Here is a 14,844-nt window from a genome sequence, read left to right on the forward strand (position 1 = left end):
AGATTCTGGGTTTTTGCAGCATTTTCACCTCAGAACATCCATCAGGGAGCAGCATAAGGGGCAAGGGCCTCGAATCAGCACTGGAGTGATGCTGGTACCTGACTTTGCCTTTTGCTTTTCCCCATCCTCCTGCTGCTGCTTTTCCCAGCAGAGCTGCCCTGCAGCTCCACATTCCCGTGTCCCGAGCCCGGGCTGCAGGAGCCGGCAGCACCAGCCGTGTGCAGGAGCCTGTCCCACTGTGTCTTGAGAGGGTCCCACCTTTCTTGATCTTGCTTCCTGGCTCCTTTTTACTAAAAGGAAGTGCCTGTTCCTCCCTGCCATTGTGGTCAGGGATGGTGTGGGTGCCCCAGTGCCATGTGCTGTGGGATCCTGGCTGGTGAGTCAGGTGGGTGTCCCACAGATCCATGGGTGTAAGCTCAGCCAGGCTGGCCACCCTCCTGCCGGGCAAAGCTGCCCTTTCCTTTGTGCCAGGATTCATTGAAGCAACTAAACATTACCTGGGCTGGTTTCTTAGCCCTTGATGGGATTTATTTGGGTTAGTGAACCTTGTGTTCTCCTCTTGCTGGTATACACATTATAAACATGTTTATAGCAAGGACTATCCAGGGCAGAGAGGAGCCGAACCTGCAGCCATTGATCTGACTGAGGGTGAGGAAGGAGGTCTGGCTTTGTGTAGGAGTTGTGCAAAAAATTTGTGTCAGGAAAGCACCTGCTGGCAGCCAACACACATGTCTCAGCTGCTTGGCCAACTCAATCTGGTCCACATCCTCATCCTGTGGCTTCCCTTTCACACCCAGGATTTTGGTCAGTCAGGAACAGTGATCACCCCTCGAGAGGTCCCAGTTCACCAGCCAAGCTCACTTCAGGGCAATAAAAAGACTCTGTTTTAAAAAGGTCAAACCAAGTTTATTTTCACGAGGGAATATCTCCAGTAATATTTTATTCATGGCTTCCAGCTTACACAGTTCCACTATTTGAGATTCTCTGAGTTAATATCAATGCCATGGAGGGGGACTGAAGGGATTCCATCTGGGACACGTGGAATTAGCTCTTTTCCAGGGGACACCTCTCCAGATGAAGTGGATATGCTGCCCTGTTCCCATGCTTCTGCTGCTATTTTGGTACCTTCCAGGCAATCTGCGGGCAGCAGCCCTGCCCCTGAGCAAGCAGCTGGAGGGTAATAATGCAGCTCAGAGGACCAAGCTGTAGTTTTGCACAGCAAGTCGCCAGGACTGCTGAAAAGCCAGATTTATGGAGAGAGGGCTGCATTCCTTCGCCGCTTGCAGCTGCAGCATCCCCACCCAGCAGCTGTGTCCCAGCTACGCCCTGTCCCAGCAGAGGGGCCTGAAATGAGCTGCTTCATTCTGGGGACTCCCACGACAGCCAGGTCTGCCTCTCCCTGGGCCTTTGCTCAGGGTAAAATTTGAGGGCTCCAATTTCTCGGTGCTCTCTCCCTCCCACTTCATCTGAGAAGGTGTCCTCTGCTTGCCCTCGCTCCCCGGTGTCTCGGATCTCACAGTCTCCCTGGCAGTAAGATGGTCGTGATAATGGCCTGAAATGTCCTTCCTGGTGCAGCCCTGCTCGTGTTACAGCTCCACTCCTGGTCTTGATCCTACTTACTCTGGAAAACAGCAGAGGGATAGTCCCATCTGCTCCTAAGAAACAGAAGAGTTAACAGTTCCCTGCCCCTTGCCAAGGGCCAGAGCTCTGAAGCGTGATGACTTCTCACATGTCTGTCATCAGGTGACTCCCTGGGAGAACCCAGAAGGATTAGAACCTGCTCCTTTTGCCTCATGTCTCCTCCTTACCTGTCTCCACTTTAGGAAAAGATTTTAGTCTGAATCATTGGTTCATCCTATGTAAATACTCAAGAGCCCCAAACTGCCCTGACAGGGTTTGCATGTGAGGCAGTTCAGTTGATAAGGGATTATCAGATTAGAAAGAACCACCCTCTAACTCTGTTCCATGGGACAGGCTGGGAACTTGTCCAAAACAAAATGCACTTCCTGAGCAGGGGCCAAGCAGCCAAATCTGATCAGCTCCCAGGGCTCTGAGTCCACAGGCTAAGCTTGCCCCTGGGTCTGGTTCTGAACCCAAACTTCAGAACTGGGTACAAAAAAAATTAAATCATGAGCTCACATCTGTCCCATTTACACAAAAATATCTGCTCCCCTCCAGACCTGAGGACAGACCAGAAAAGATCAACACATTTAAACACTTTACAACTTCAACCTATCTCCTGCAAAAAAATAATAGAATTGAACACTGGAAGCTGCTGTGCAAACTCATTTCCCTGGTTCTTTTGAATCTTAAAGAGAGGTGGGTTCCCTGGAAGCAGGTGGCTCCATGTACCAGTGCCTGAGGCATGAAGCAATTCCTGGAAGAATGCAATTCTGGATGCTGTAAGAGAAACACCCACTGAGTTGTTTAACAATGCCATGCTGCTTTTTTGGATCCTCCACAAAAGAAGCGATGCCTCGGGAGCTCCGTGGTTTTGCTGCTCTTTAAGGAAGGCAATAGACTGTATAGTTATCACCTGAAATGGGATCAAATCCCTCCCACCAAACTATACAACCTACTACCTCACCTCCACAGAGCAGAACAGACGGTCACGGGCACGGATTTGCTTTACTTGCACCACCTGCCCCCACAGCTGGTGTAGAAGTGGATGAGCAGACCTGAAGACCTGACTGTCTCCTTAGGAAAGACAGTAGATTGTATAGTTAGCTCAGAGGGAGGACCAGACTCCACAACTATTCAATCTACTACCTCAGCCTCAAGGACAGCTTGGGACCGTGGCAGTCTAAGGCACTGAGATGATTTTTATCCAGGCACTGAGATGATCCTTATCCAGGCACTGAGAAGATTTTTATCCATGCACTGAGATGATCCTTATCCAGGAACAGAGATGATTTTTATCCATGCACTGAGATGATCCTTATCCAGGCACTGGGATGAGCCTTCTCCAGGCATTGGCTGCTGCGCAGGTCCTGCAAAGAGGAATGCATGAAAAATCAGAATTCTTGATGGCAGGGGAGAGGACTCATATCCAGCCTTGTCCTGGAGCTCCTTCTCCTTCTTCAAACCTCCTTCAGCCCACTTGGACTATACCTTGTGCTTGGCAATCACATCAGCTGCAGACTTCATGCACCCAAGGGTGCACAAAAGCAGCAGCCCTGCCCTTGGAACCTGGGGCTACCCATGGAGATAGCAGAGCTCTCGGGAAGCTGCAGCAGCGCCAAGCACACCCAGCCAGGCTGACCTCACCTCCTGAACACACAGCATATCTAGAACAAACCTGCCAGACCAGATAAGAGAATCCATCAATTTAGCTGCTGTGCACTCCAGGGAATTGAGCAGATTAGAAATAACTAAGTACAAGGAAGCTTTTAGGCTGCAAATGTAATGGTATCGAGTACATCAAGGCAGATCTTATTTCCTAAACAAATGAGTGCAACATGCAGCCGTGCTGTCCCTCTAATGCTCCAGCCCAGCCAAGCAGTATTAGCATGGATCTGAGACAGACTGGCTTCCCCCCAAGCCCTTGGCTCACCTTCTGAGGCTTCCTCACTCTCTGTACACCCAAATACAGAGGCGAGGTATTAATCTGGTAGTTTGAAAGAAACGTGTGAGGCTCTTTTGCAAGGAGAAGAAAGAATTCCCCTTGGAGATGAAAGAAGCCCTAACGACGAGGGAGCCACGCCAGGCAGGCTGCATGTGCAGCCCAGCACAGTCCCAAAGGATAACTTCCCATGGGAGCTCAGCAGGAGATGTCCCCAGCCTCCATGAGCATCTGCTGAGTGCTGTGGTGGGAGAGGAGGGGGCTCAAGCAGAAGTCTCCAAAGGGGTAAAAGCTGCCTAATGCTTTGTGCTTCCACAGCTACCAGGCAACAGGCTAAATAATCCTAAAGATTTGGTCAGCTGGAATCCTTGTGAGAGTTTAGGATGGCCTCAGGTACCAGGGTATCTCTGCAGCAAGGTTTGGAAGTGCCCTCTTCCAGAGCTCTCCACAGGCTCTCCTCACTGGCATTCACACAGTCCAGGTAATTCTCTTAATTTCCTTTGACAAACTGGTCCTTGACGGGGAATGACCCACTGTGCTGGACCATCTGGCCCAGGCCTCTCCTGGTGTAACAGGGCACGAACAACGTCAAAACCCCAACGTGGCAGAACTGGTTCCTACAGCACTGGAGTGCCCGGCCATCCCTGCTGCCAAGTGCATCCCAAACAGCCTCCTGATGGGAAATGCTGTTTCTCCTGGTTTTATCAGCATAAAAAGTGATGCACAGGGGTTGCACATCCCTCCTCAACCAGCCAGAGCTTCGTTGAGGTGACAGCCAGGCTTCAGGGTCCTTCAGGGTCCATCAGGTCTGTCACTGCCCCCTCCTTGGGGACAGAAGGGTTAGCTTAAACTCAAATGTTTCAGCTTCCCAAAAATTAAGCTGCTGCCACAAGCATCAAGCAGAAGAGTGGCAAGAAAACCACCAGATGCTGCACTGGTCAGGGACTGGGAGGGTGGGTGGGTGGTCTACGTGATTCCTGGGTGATGCATAGGGGCAGAGGATGCTTCTCTTCTCCAAGGAGACTTTTAGCAATTGACCTGAAGGAACAATTTCTCCTGGTTCCCAATCTGGTGGTTTATATTGCTCTAAGCACATAAACCAGATGTATCAGGCAGGCATTTCAAAGGTCACTCTTGATACCATTGCAGACAACAGGCATGTGGGCCAATCTCAAACTGTTGGTGGGAAATTACATTAAATAACTCTGAGCTCACATAGATGTAATTATACATGGAGAGAGAGAAGAAAAAAAATCCCTTCTGACTTCTATAAGTAAACCTGAAAACAGAAGACTTAATTATAATAATTGTCTTAATGAGTATTGGTTTTGGGAATACCCAGCTGCTGACTCTGGAATTCTGATTTTAGCAGGATCTGTGAAAAAAGGAGTCAAACAGGAGGATTTATGGATCAAACGGGGGGATTTTTTTATGCCCAGTAAGGATGACTAAGAGCATCCTACCCTTAGGATCACTGTCACACTTGTTTGTCCTACACAAATTGCAATGACAGGAATTCCCTCTCCTCGTGGCCCGAGGTCTAAACCATCAAGACAAAAGACAAGAAAGGAAGGAGATGTGCCCAAATTTGCCTGGATGTGATGTAGCTATGCAAAATTCTGGATAAAACAGCCAACAGGGTCTGTAGGGGTGAGAGACTCACACCCAAAGCTTCTCACTGCCTTCTGAGATTAAACCAGGTTTTGAAAGATTTTTGGATACCTGATTGCCAAGAACCTCTTCAAAAACCACCACTTTCTGTGCAGGCCTTAAGGCAGTGGCCCTGTAATCTCCACTTTCCAGATTCATACGGATCCCTCAAAATTGACCAAATCTGATTTCTGTGAAAACACTTCATCGGTTTCTGCAAGCCACTGCACGAAGGTCCCTGAGCACAGAGTGTGTCACTGCACGGTCCCACTGTCTACAGGTGCTTGGAGGGGTGAGGAAAATTGGGAGGTAAAGGGTATTTTTTCACAGCAAGATCCTCCAGGTTGCAATAAAAATGGCCTTTCCAGTCCAGCTTTCAGACTTGTTTTTGGGATCAAGTGACCTAAACTGCTCCTCATTTATCAGGGCTCAGGGTGGCTTGTGATGACCCCAGCAGAAAACCCAAGGTGATGCCCCCCAAATTTTGAAACATCTTTGCACCAGAGATTCCTGAGCATGGCCAAGTGTCTGCATTTAAAAGGAGCCCACCTCGGAGAGGAGCTGGGAAGGCTCCGAAGCCTGGAGGAGCTGATCTGGTTCATTAAGGAGCACTGAAAGAAATGGAGGAGGGGGGAGGAGGAAACCAGAAAACAACAAAGTCTCTGCTTTAAAAGCTGACACCACTTTCAGCCTTTGTGTCGGTGCCAAAACGTGCCAGGGACAGGGAGGGCTTCTCAGTGGGAAATCAGGACCCTGAGTGTCCAAGAGGATTTTCAGCCTCCTGGAGCTGGGGCAGAACCAGCCCCGGCTCCCTGGAATGGCGGCGTTGGCACAAAATGGCCGAGTGTGGCCATTTTGTTCCCTTGGCTTCGTGTCCTCCCAACCTGGCTGGAAAAATAAAAAACAAAACGGACCAAAAAAAAAAAATAATTTAAAAATCAAACCAAATATAAGCCAAAAGAAGGGTGGAAGGTTTTCAGTAACTCCCCAACATTGTGGGGACCCACAGCGCCAATTGGAGCTGCTGATCCGGCTGGCAGCGAGAAACACGCTCACACAAAAAGCAGAAAACAGACCAAAAACCCATCTTGGACACACCCTATGCCACGGGAAAGCAATAAAAAATGACATTTGCCAAACTAGCCATGAAGACAAGTTGTTTATAACTTCTCCCAGGCCAGGCAAACCTCTCAGCAAAGCAAGGCCAACCACCTTCGCAAACACCCCATCCTAAAGTCAATATTAAATATCACACTTTGAAACAATTAATCAAAGACACCATGAATAGGGAAAGAGAAATGGAAGTAAAAATATTTACAGTTCAATGCTGTAACAGCCCGTGTCTCTCAGCAATGCTTTTACTCCACACACTTTTAATGACATAGGGAATATTTCACATCAATATTGTCATCACATTTATTATTAAACAGTTAGCAGGTATCTTTATAAAAGCTGCTCATCACTAAGGGGTTGTCATGAGTCCTATCAGATGTTTCTAAACATCTGGATCATTAATGAATCTGATATTGTTATCTATAATGCAGGCATCTATAACCTTCTTGTTATATGACTTATCTTTTACTAAGCCTTCCTAAACGCATTATTAAAGGTGGCCATAAAGGTAATGCTTTTTCTAAAGATTTGTGTATTTTCCTTGTAAATTTGTATATACCTCACCCTCTCCTGAAGCAAAAAAAAAATCCCAGAATTTTTGTCATAAAAAATAGCCGCTACTGACATTTCACAGCATAATTTCATTAAATACTAAAAATAAGAGGAAAAAAATATCCTTCAGGCTTATTTTTACCTGTTCTGCACTCAATTCTATAAGCTAACTCAAAAATCAAAAGAAAATTTTTTTTTTTTCTGTAATACTCTATAAAACTGTTCTATTAATACTGTTAACCTTCTCAATGTTGAGTTCATAAGCTGCTCATGAAAGGTGTGCAGGTAATGTCCACCTCTAATGTAGATTTGGACCAAAACATTACATTTGCACCGTGAAGCACCTGCCCAGCGCCCGCCCGTGCAGCCCCGGCTCCGGGACCACCATGGCCCTGCCGTTCTCTCTATTGTCTGTTTGCAAACAAGCCAAGGGGATATGGAGGCAAATCAAATACCTTTCTGTGCAAGGAAAGCCATTTCACCTCTTTCTGCTCTCCTTCCCAGCTCCGCTCTGGAAGTGTCAGCTTCTCTCCACATGTCTGGAAAGCCACTCAAGGAACAGCAGGACGATCATTCCAGCACCTTATCAGAGCCTGATCCCCCCGTGCCACAGGGCAGGGATCTGCTCCTCAGAGTGTCCACGACCAAAGTGACGTGGCTATTAACAGCAAGACATCCAGGCTACTGAAGGAAATGCAGAATCACTTTTTTTAAAAAAAAAATCACTTTTATCTGGCGCATGTTCTGGTGTTTTTGCCCTGCTTCTGCGCAAAATTTTACAGTAATGCCACCAAGTTGCTTTAAACTTTCAAGGCGTGTTCCTGTTGATGGTGTTTCTGTTGTGTATCACACCTTAACGTGTGCAGGATACACACAGAGTGCAGTAAACAGCTTGTGAGCACAGTACAGCTCCAGCCTTGGGAGAAAAGCAAGGGCTTAAAAAGCCAAGAACAGCTATTGCTTTAAATATTTAAATTAAGATGTTTTTATTCCTGAGATGAAAACTTTCAAGGAAAGAAGGCAATAAACAAAAAATCCCTAAAAAAATATCCTCCGGATTACATCAGCTAAATCCAGGCAGTGCCAGCTCGGTGGAAAGGTCAGATCCCGTATGCACCAAAAACAAGAGGACACACAACAGGTTAAAACGCTACCGTCCGGCAATGACCGGCTCTGGTCATACCAAGCCGATGTGTAAAACCATCCGCCCGTCCAAAAACAAATTAAGACAACAGTGCTCTCTGGTACTTTATAAATCCAGAAGAAAGGAGGGCTGTTTTATTGAATATAGCGAACAAACCTTTCCGTCCGGCTATTCCGTGCAGCCCCGCGGCTCTGCGTGCACCGAGTAGCCCTTACGCTGCTCATACAAAAGCTCAGTTTGGCAATTCCAGGCATTTTCAGTGCTCAACATACGCCAAAACTACCCACTCTCTGCCTCTGCCTTTGGTCTCATTCCAAAATGTCCTTTTTTTTTTTTTTTTCTCTTTTTTTTTTCCCTTTCTCTCTCTTGCTACAGCCGGTGCCACGTAGAGACGGGAGAGTTGGGCTCGGACATGGCCGCAGCCTCCAAAAAAGAGCCAAGTCCCAGCGTCCCGGCTTCCCCCTTCCAGACGGGAAACAAAATGGCCATGGAGCAGCCATTTTGTTTGCTGCGGGATGGGAGGGAGAAGGGAAGGGAGGGGAGACGCAGGCCAGGCGGGAAGGATGAGGGGGGAGAGGGGAGGGCGTCAATTCGGCAGGAACCCAAAAGCTCTGCAGCCATGCCCGGGCGCGTCCTCCTTCCTCCTGCCGGCCCCGTCCAGTTCTACAGCAGGACTGAGCCAGAGGGATGGACAGGTTGGTTTTCCAGCCCTCCCAAGCTGGTTGAGCCCGAGTTGTCCGGCCTGACATGGGTGACACTTCCCTCCCTGGCCACGCTGGCACCTCCATCCCGCCCGCGGGGTCCGGCCCGGCTGCTGCCGGGCTCTGCGAGAGCTCCCAAAGGGAGCCGGGCAGGAGAGCGGAAACCAACCCAGCAACGTCAAACTCCTGAACTTCCCTGGGCAGGAAATGGTGTAAATAACACCCGCAGAGAGGGGGAGAGGAACCCGGCCTTGGGGACAGCGTGGCCTCTGCAGCCCGGATCCCAACGGCACCCGCGGGAGCAGCAATCCCAGCTTTCCTTGCTCGCTCTCACTCCCGCCAGGACGAGCCTGCCTCGGCAACAGAGGCTCTCTCCAGCAGGACCGTGTCCCCACAAAAAGCCTCGTGAGCTCCACGACTTTTATCTTGCTGCCCTTTCACGGAGCAGCACCAGAGCTGCCCATCCCAGCAATGCACCCATGGCTTGAGGACCTGGAGGCGCCTCTCACTGGACCCTCTTCTCCCGAAAGCACAGGGCTGAAGTCCCAGTTACATCCAACAAGACACACAGACGAATCCCACCTTCCATCACAGGCATTATGTTCCTCCAAATCCTCAAAAAAACTAATGACAGGTTTTTAGAACAAGGCAAACACCTCACAAACCTGTCTGGGAGTACCCAGCATGGGAAGACCCCTAGGAGGACACAAATCAAACAGCCCCTGGACTGTCTGCTTCTGTAGATAGGAAAAGCTGTGAAAATCAGGACTATTCCAGCATTTAGGACTGCTAAGATCTCCCCATTAGAATCCTATCCCTTAAGGATGCAGGGAACTGGAAATACCAAAACCCAGCACAGCTGTGAAGCTGTTACAGGGCCTGTAGGAAAATCCTGTAAGGAAGGCTGTCAAGAGGATGAGGCACTTTGTGCCACATTTACATGGGATAAATTTAAGCAAAGGAGGCTGGACCTGCTCAGCTTTCTCAAGTCAGTAGGGAGAGTAATTTCTCTGCAAAGTAATTCAGAGCAGAAGCATAATGGCAATATCTTGAATTATCCTGTGAAAGAAGTTAAGTCTTTAGATCTTTTTTAATAATGACTATTACTCACTGCAATTTCTGGCAAAGTAACCTAACATCTCCAGGTGAAAAATGTTATGGATTTATTAGTAATTTGTTGTGATTGATTAGGCTTATTAAAATGTCCCTAAAAATAAGCATCACCTGTAACAAACTCCACTGAGACCCTGCTCAGGATATCCTGATTTCTGGTATGGGTTTGATGTGGAGCCATGTGACCACACAGGTAGGTTTGTGCCCTTTGTATTAACCTCAAAGTCTGGGAATTTTGAAGGAATTTCAGAGATCCAAGTCTGGTTTATTTTACCAGGCTTTGAGAAGACAAGGCTTGCTTGAAAACACCTGTGCATGGAGAGAATAGTGCATTTCTTGTGTAATACTCTTCCAGGAAAACCAGCAAGACAGGTTGGAGAATGATGATCAAAGGGCTCTAGATGTGCACAGGAGCAGATCAAGAATGGCCACATGCAGCATGTCAGGCTGAAGCTAAGAATGAAAATCAATTTCAGCTGCTCTGGCACCCAAAATTCTCTTCTAGAAACCCCCAACAACCTGAGGAACTCTGTTTTTACACTTATTCCGAGTGAAAATTAACAGAGCAGGATGAGACACATTTACCAGACACATCTGGGGTACTTTGCCTTTCCCAGTAATGGGACCCCTACAGCAGCAGCACCTTCCTGTTGGTCCTGAGATGGAGAAATACAGAACTGGGGACATGCAAGGGGCTAGGGTTGCTCAGTCTATCAACAGCACACCCAGAGCTGCATGTAGCCCCTCAGCACTAGCTGGTTATTCAACAAATCTCAGTGAAATGAGGGTGCAGGTTGGGAAAGATGGGAATACAGAGAATAAGAAACAGGGACGTTTGGGAGGCTGATGGAGGGGAGAGTGTCTGATGCATCAGCAAGAGAATGAGACCAGGAATGCACAGGTTTTGTGGACCTGGGAGGGAGCTGAGATGGTTTGTGTCAGGAGAGGGAGGTGTGAACATGATTAAAATGCTGGAGCTTCACAAAGGACAAGGGAGGAGTTGCTGAACAGGGATATTTTTGTAGCCTCCAATCTGGGCTGCTGTGGGCTCAGCAAACTGGTGGTGGATTAAGCTGTGGTCATGAAAGGATTCCCTTCTACAGGACAGGCCCCTTGCTTTGGTGCCCTCTGCTTCTGTGACCTCACCAGGTCCCTCATTCCAGGCACTCCTTTGACATTCCAGTGTTGAGCAGGGCTGTGGCTGCCTGGGCTGCTTGGAGGCCAGCAGACTGCTAAGGCACATGGCCCCATAATTAAACCCTGTGAGATTTTCCTCCTCAGGGATGGATCCCTGCATGCAGGAGTTGGTTCTCATTCCTCTGCACACACATCCTTGCAGCTGAGAGTTGTCATTTGAGAGCAGGCAAAGCACAGAGGGCCTTCAGGTCAGAGCTGGGAGGAGAGAACAAGCTTCTCCTTTCTGTTTGGGATCAGGGCTCGTGAGGAAGGGTCTGTGGTGTTGTCATGGGTCTGGCAAGCCAAAGAACTCTGCCCTTGTGCTTCAGCTCAGGGCTTTTTCCAACCACGCTGCAAAGCTGTGCAAATCAGCTGCTCACCATCATGTGTTGGAGTTGAAGGGGTTCCTCAGCATCAAAGTGTCCCCTCTGGCTGTTTGTCTGAATCTCTTCAGGTCTTATCCCTCTGGTCTGATCCCATCCCAGTGAGCCCGTACAAACACAGCCCCACTGCCATTCCTCCTGTGCTCTCTCCTCCCCACGCTGGCCATTTGCTCATAAAATTTAGAGTAGATGAAGACGTGAGTGAAAAGCCAAGGTGGTGAGAAAAACTTTCCTTGAAAATGAGGAGAAGTGGTTTTGTTTTTATTCCTTAGTTGGTGCATGTGGGTGAAGCAAATTGCCTCCTCTGAGTATTTGGACGGATTCAGTTCTTGTCAGGTTTGTCCATGGGTACCTTCCCTCTCTGGGCCTGAGCACTCTCTTGGGAGTTTTTAAAACTCCTCAATTTCTGTCTCAGGGAAATTATGTGCATAAGGCAGCAGCAGTCACACAAAATCATTTGGGACAGAAAAACCCAGACTTAACAGCTGCATTGCTAAGCTTCTGCATCCAGTCTTAGTGAGTCACTTTGCCTGTTTCCTCCTTTGGGAGACAGATATTCCCTACCTGGGATGCTGAGAAGGTTATTAGTTAATGTACTAATTAACCAAATGTGCTTTGAACAATAGAACTGCTTGAGGCAGTGGATCTCATGAAGGTCTAAGTCTAACACTGGCTTTAACAAGACTGGGCTCCCAGTTCTTATCAGCTGGGACACCTTGCTCCCAGCCAGGGAGAGAAGAATTGAACATACATTATTCATACTGTTGGCACTCTGGAAGCACAAAGGACAGAGTCCATCCAAGCTCTTTCCTGCTCCCACCACGGATGAAGATGAAGCTGCCACACCACAGACTCAGCTCTGGGACTCCAGGCCCATGAAACACAGAAAAACCCCAAGCCAGGGTTTTGACAACATTGCTGACCTCTCTAGTACATGCCCAGCAGTCTGTTTGTGACCCACATCCCACCCCGCTCTGGAGCTCTGCTCACACCCAGGGCAGCTTCTCCTCTCTCTTCCAGAAGCTGGATGGTGGCAGAGAGCTCTCTGAAGTGAGAGATGGCTTCTCTACCCATATCACTGGGACCCATCCCAGGCTGGATTTGGAGCTGCAGCTGCCACAAATCCTGCAAGCCAGACCAGTTTAAGCTTTGGCCAGCCCTGAGCTCATCCAAAAGCCATTTTGTGCAGCTTCAGGCACCTAATGTGTCTGTTGAGGCAACTGAACTGGGAAGTCAAAACCCATAGTGGAGATTTTAACTACTGAAAGGTTCCAACAGAGATGTAACCACTGGAGCTGATGAAGGTTGTTTGCCTTGAATTTGTTTGGATGTTTGGTATGAATACAACAATCCTGCTCAACCCTGCACTGCCTCAGGGTGCAAATGTTACCCCTTAAGAATGACACTGTCCCCAGGCCTGGGAAATTGTGACAGTTTAGATTACTCAGGGATCTGAGTTTGTTTCCCAAACGTGAAACTAAATTCTCCTTCCACACCAGCTCTGCAAGCTCTGAAACCCTGCAGGTTTAGCTGGTTCCTCCCCAGCTGGAACAGAAAACACCAGGCAATGTCACAGCTATTTCTTCTGTGTCACATTTATACAATGCAAAGACCAAATTGAAAGAAGCTGAAAATCATAATTAGGTAAGCAAGAACCTACAGTCTCCTACAGTCTGAAAATTCATCCTTCTTTAGTCTAGTCTGAGGCATATATTGTATGAGACTGTGAAGAGCTGAGTTTTCAGAGCTGCATTTTCAGAACTGAACTGCTTCCGAAAGCAGGGCCCCTAAAATAAGCAAGATTAGCAAATGTTCCCACCTCCAGCAGTTCTGACGATGACACCAACAGACAGATTTTCATCACCCTTTTGGCTGAGCCCTTCTGGAACTGTGGACATATTTTCTACAGGCAGAATCCTTTCTAAAACTCCCCCTTTGCAACACAGAAACTGTACAGATTCCTAACTGCAGCCAAGTCTGACCACAGATCCAGCTCTCAGCCCTCTTTGTGGATACAAAAATGCTTTGGAGAAACAATATCAATATGGCTTTGCTAATTGATGGTCTTGTGCTGGCTTTGACCCATCAGTTGATTGACCATTCTCAACTGTCATTTCCTAAACCCATTTTTTTTCTGCTTGTTTATCTTCCCCAGCCTTGTTTGCACACAGCCACCACCCAAAAAACCTCTGTCCAGGGATTGGGATTTGTCACTCCTATTTCAGTAGCAGCAGAGCACAGAACAATGTAGGGCCTACGCAAACAAGTACTGCTGTTTTCTTTTGATTTTCATTTATTCCTTATGGTAAATCAGTGCATTCCAAACCAAACAAAAATCAGAATATTTAAGAGCCAAAGAGCAGCCCAGAGCAATGTAACAGGGTCTGAGGGCAGGTTGCTTTTAGAGATGAAGCAACAAGTAGCCCTTGAAAGCAAATGAAATGTTTAACCTGTGCTGCATTCCTGAGATTGTTCCTGGCTGTAATGACACTTTGGCAGGAGCTCAGGTGCCTGGATCCCTGAACACCACACGAGGGGGTGGCCTGGGCTGTGCATGTGAGCTCCCCTGAGTAGGGGCCACCTTCATCTTCAGGTGGAGAACACTTTGTGACAGATCCCCAGGACACTCCAGTGACCACCAGTAAGAGCTGTTTCAGTGGAGGTCAACACTGTTTGGGTCAGGACGCCAGGACTGGGAATTGTAACCCTGAGTTTTGTCCCAACTCTGTCACCAAGCTGGACCTTTCAGAAGACCCTAAAGGACCATGCAAACTTCAGCCACTGCACTCCATAAAAACCCCTGATCCACACACCAGCTCCTCTTCAGATTTCATTTCAGCCCAGGCTGGTGCATTACCTGACATTTGTAACCCACTGCCGGGCTGCTGTGTTTTTTGCATAGTTGGACAAAATTGCCAAGGAAAAGAAGGTGCAATGAGCCCTGAGGATCCTGCACAGCACCTATCAACTTTCCCAGTGCTCTCACAGAGCAGGACACAGAGCTCAGTCCCTCCCCTGACCATGAGGGGCCCGTGCGTCCTGCGCTCAGCATCCCATGGGATAAATGAGGCTTTGAAGCCAGGCAGCCAAACATAATCCACCTTTACCTGCTTGTGGCAAAGCTGAGCTGGGATGAGCAGGCAGAGCCTGGAAAGCTGAGCTTATCTGTGTGTCACAGCGATCCCTTTGAACTGCTCCAAGCCCTTTGGAGCAGCCGCCCTCCCTCTGCCAGAGCAGCGGCTTTTCCTGGATGCCAGGCTCCATCCCAACGAGACACCCCAGGCCAAGGGAGGCTGGCACAGAGGCGAGCTGGCAGGAATTCCTGCACTGGGAGCCGTGTGCCTGCGGGACGAGCCTCCCAAAAAATCAACCTCCGACACCGCCCGCTCCGGAAAGCCCCGTCAGGCTCAAAAACGCCCCTTGAGGCTCAAGCACGTGGCAAAAAAAAAG

This window comes from Pyrgilauda ruficollis, unplaced genomic scaffold (assembly GCF_017590135.1).
Source record: "Pyrgilauda ruficollis isolate IOZ18807 unplaced genomic scaffold, ASM1759013v1 scaffold144, whole genome shotgun sequence".
NCBI classification, from domain to species: Eukaryota; Metazoa; Chordata; class Aves; order Passeriformes; family Passeridae; genus Pyrgilauda; species Pyrgilauda ruficollis.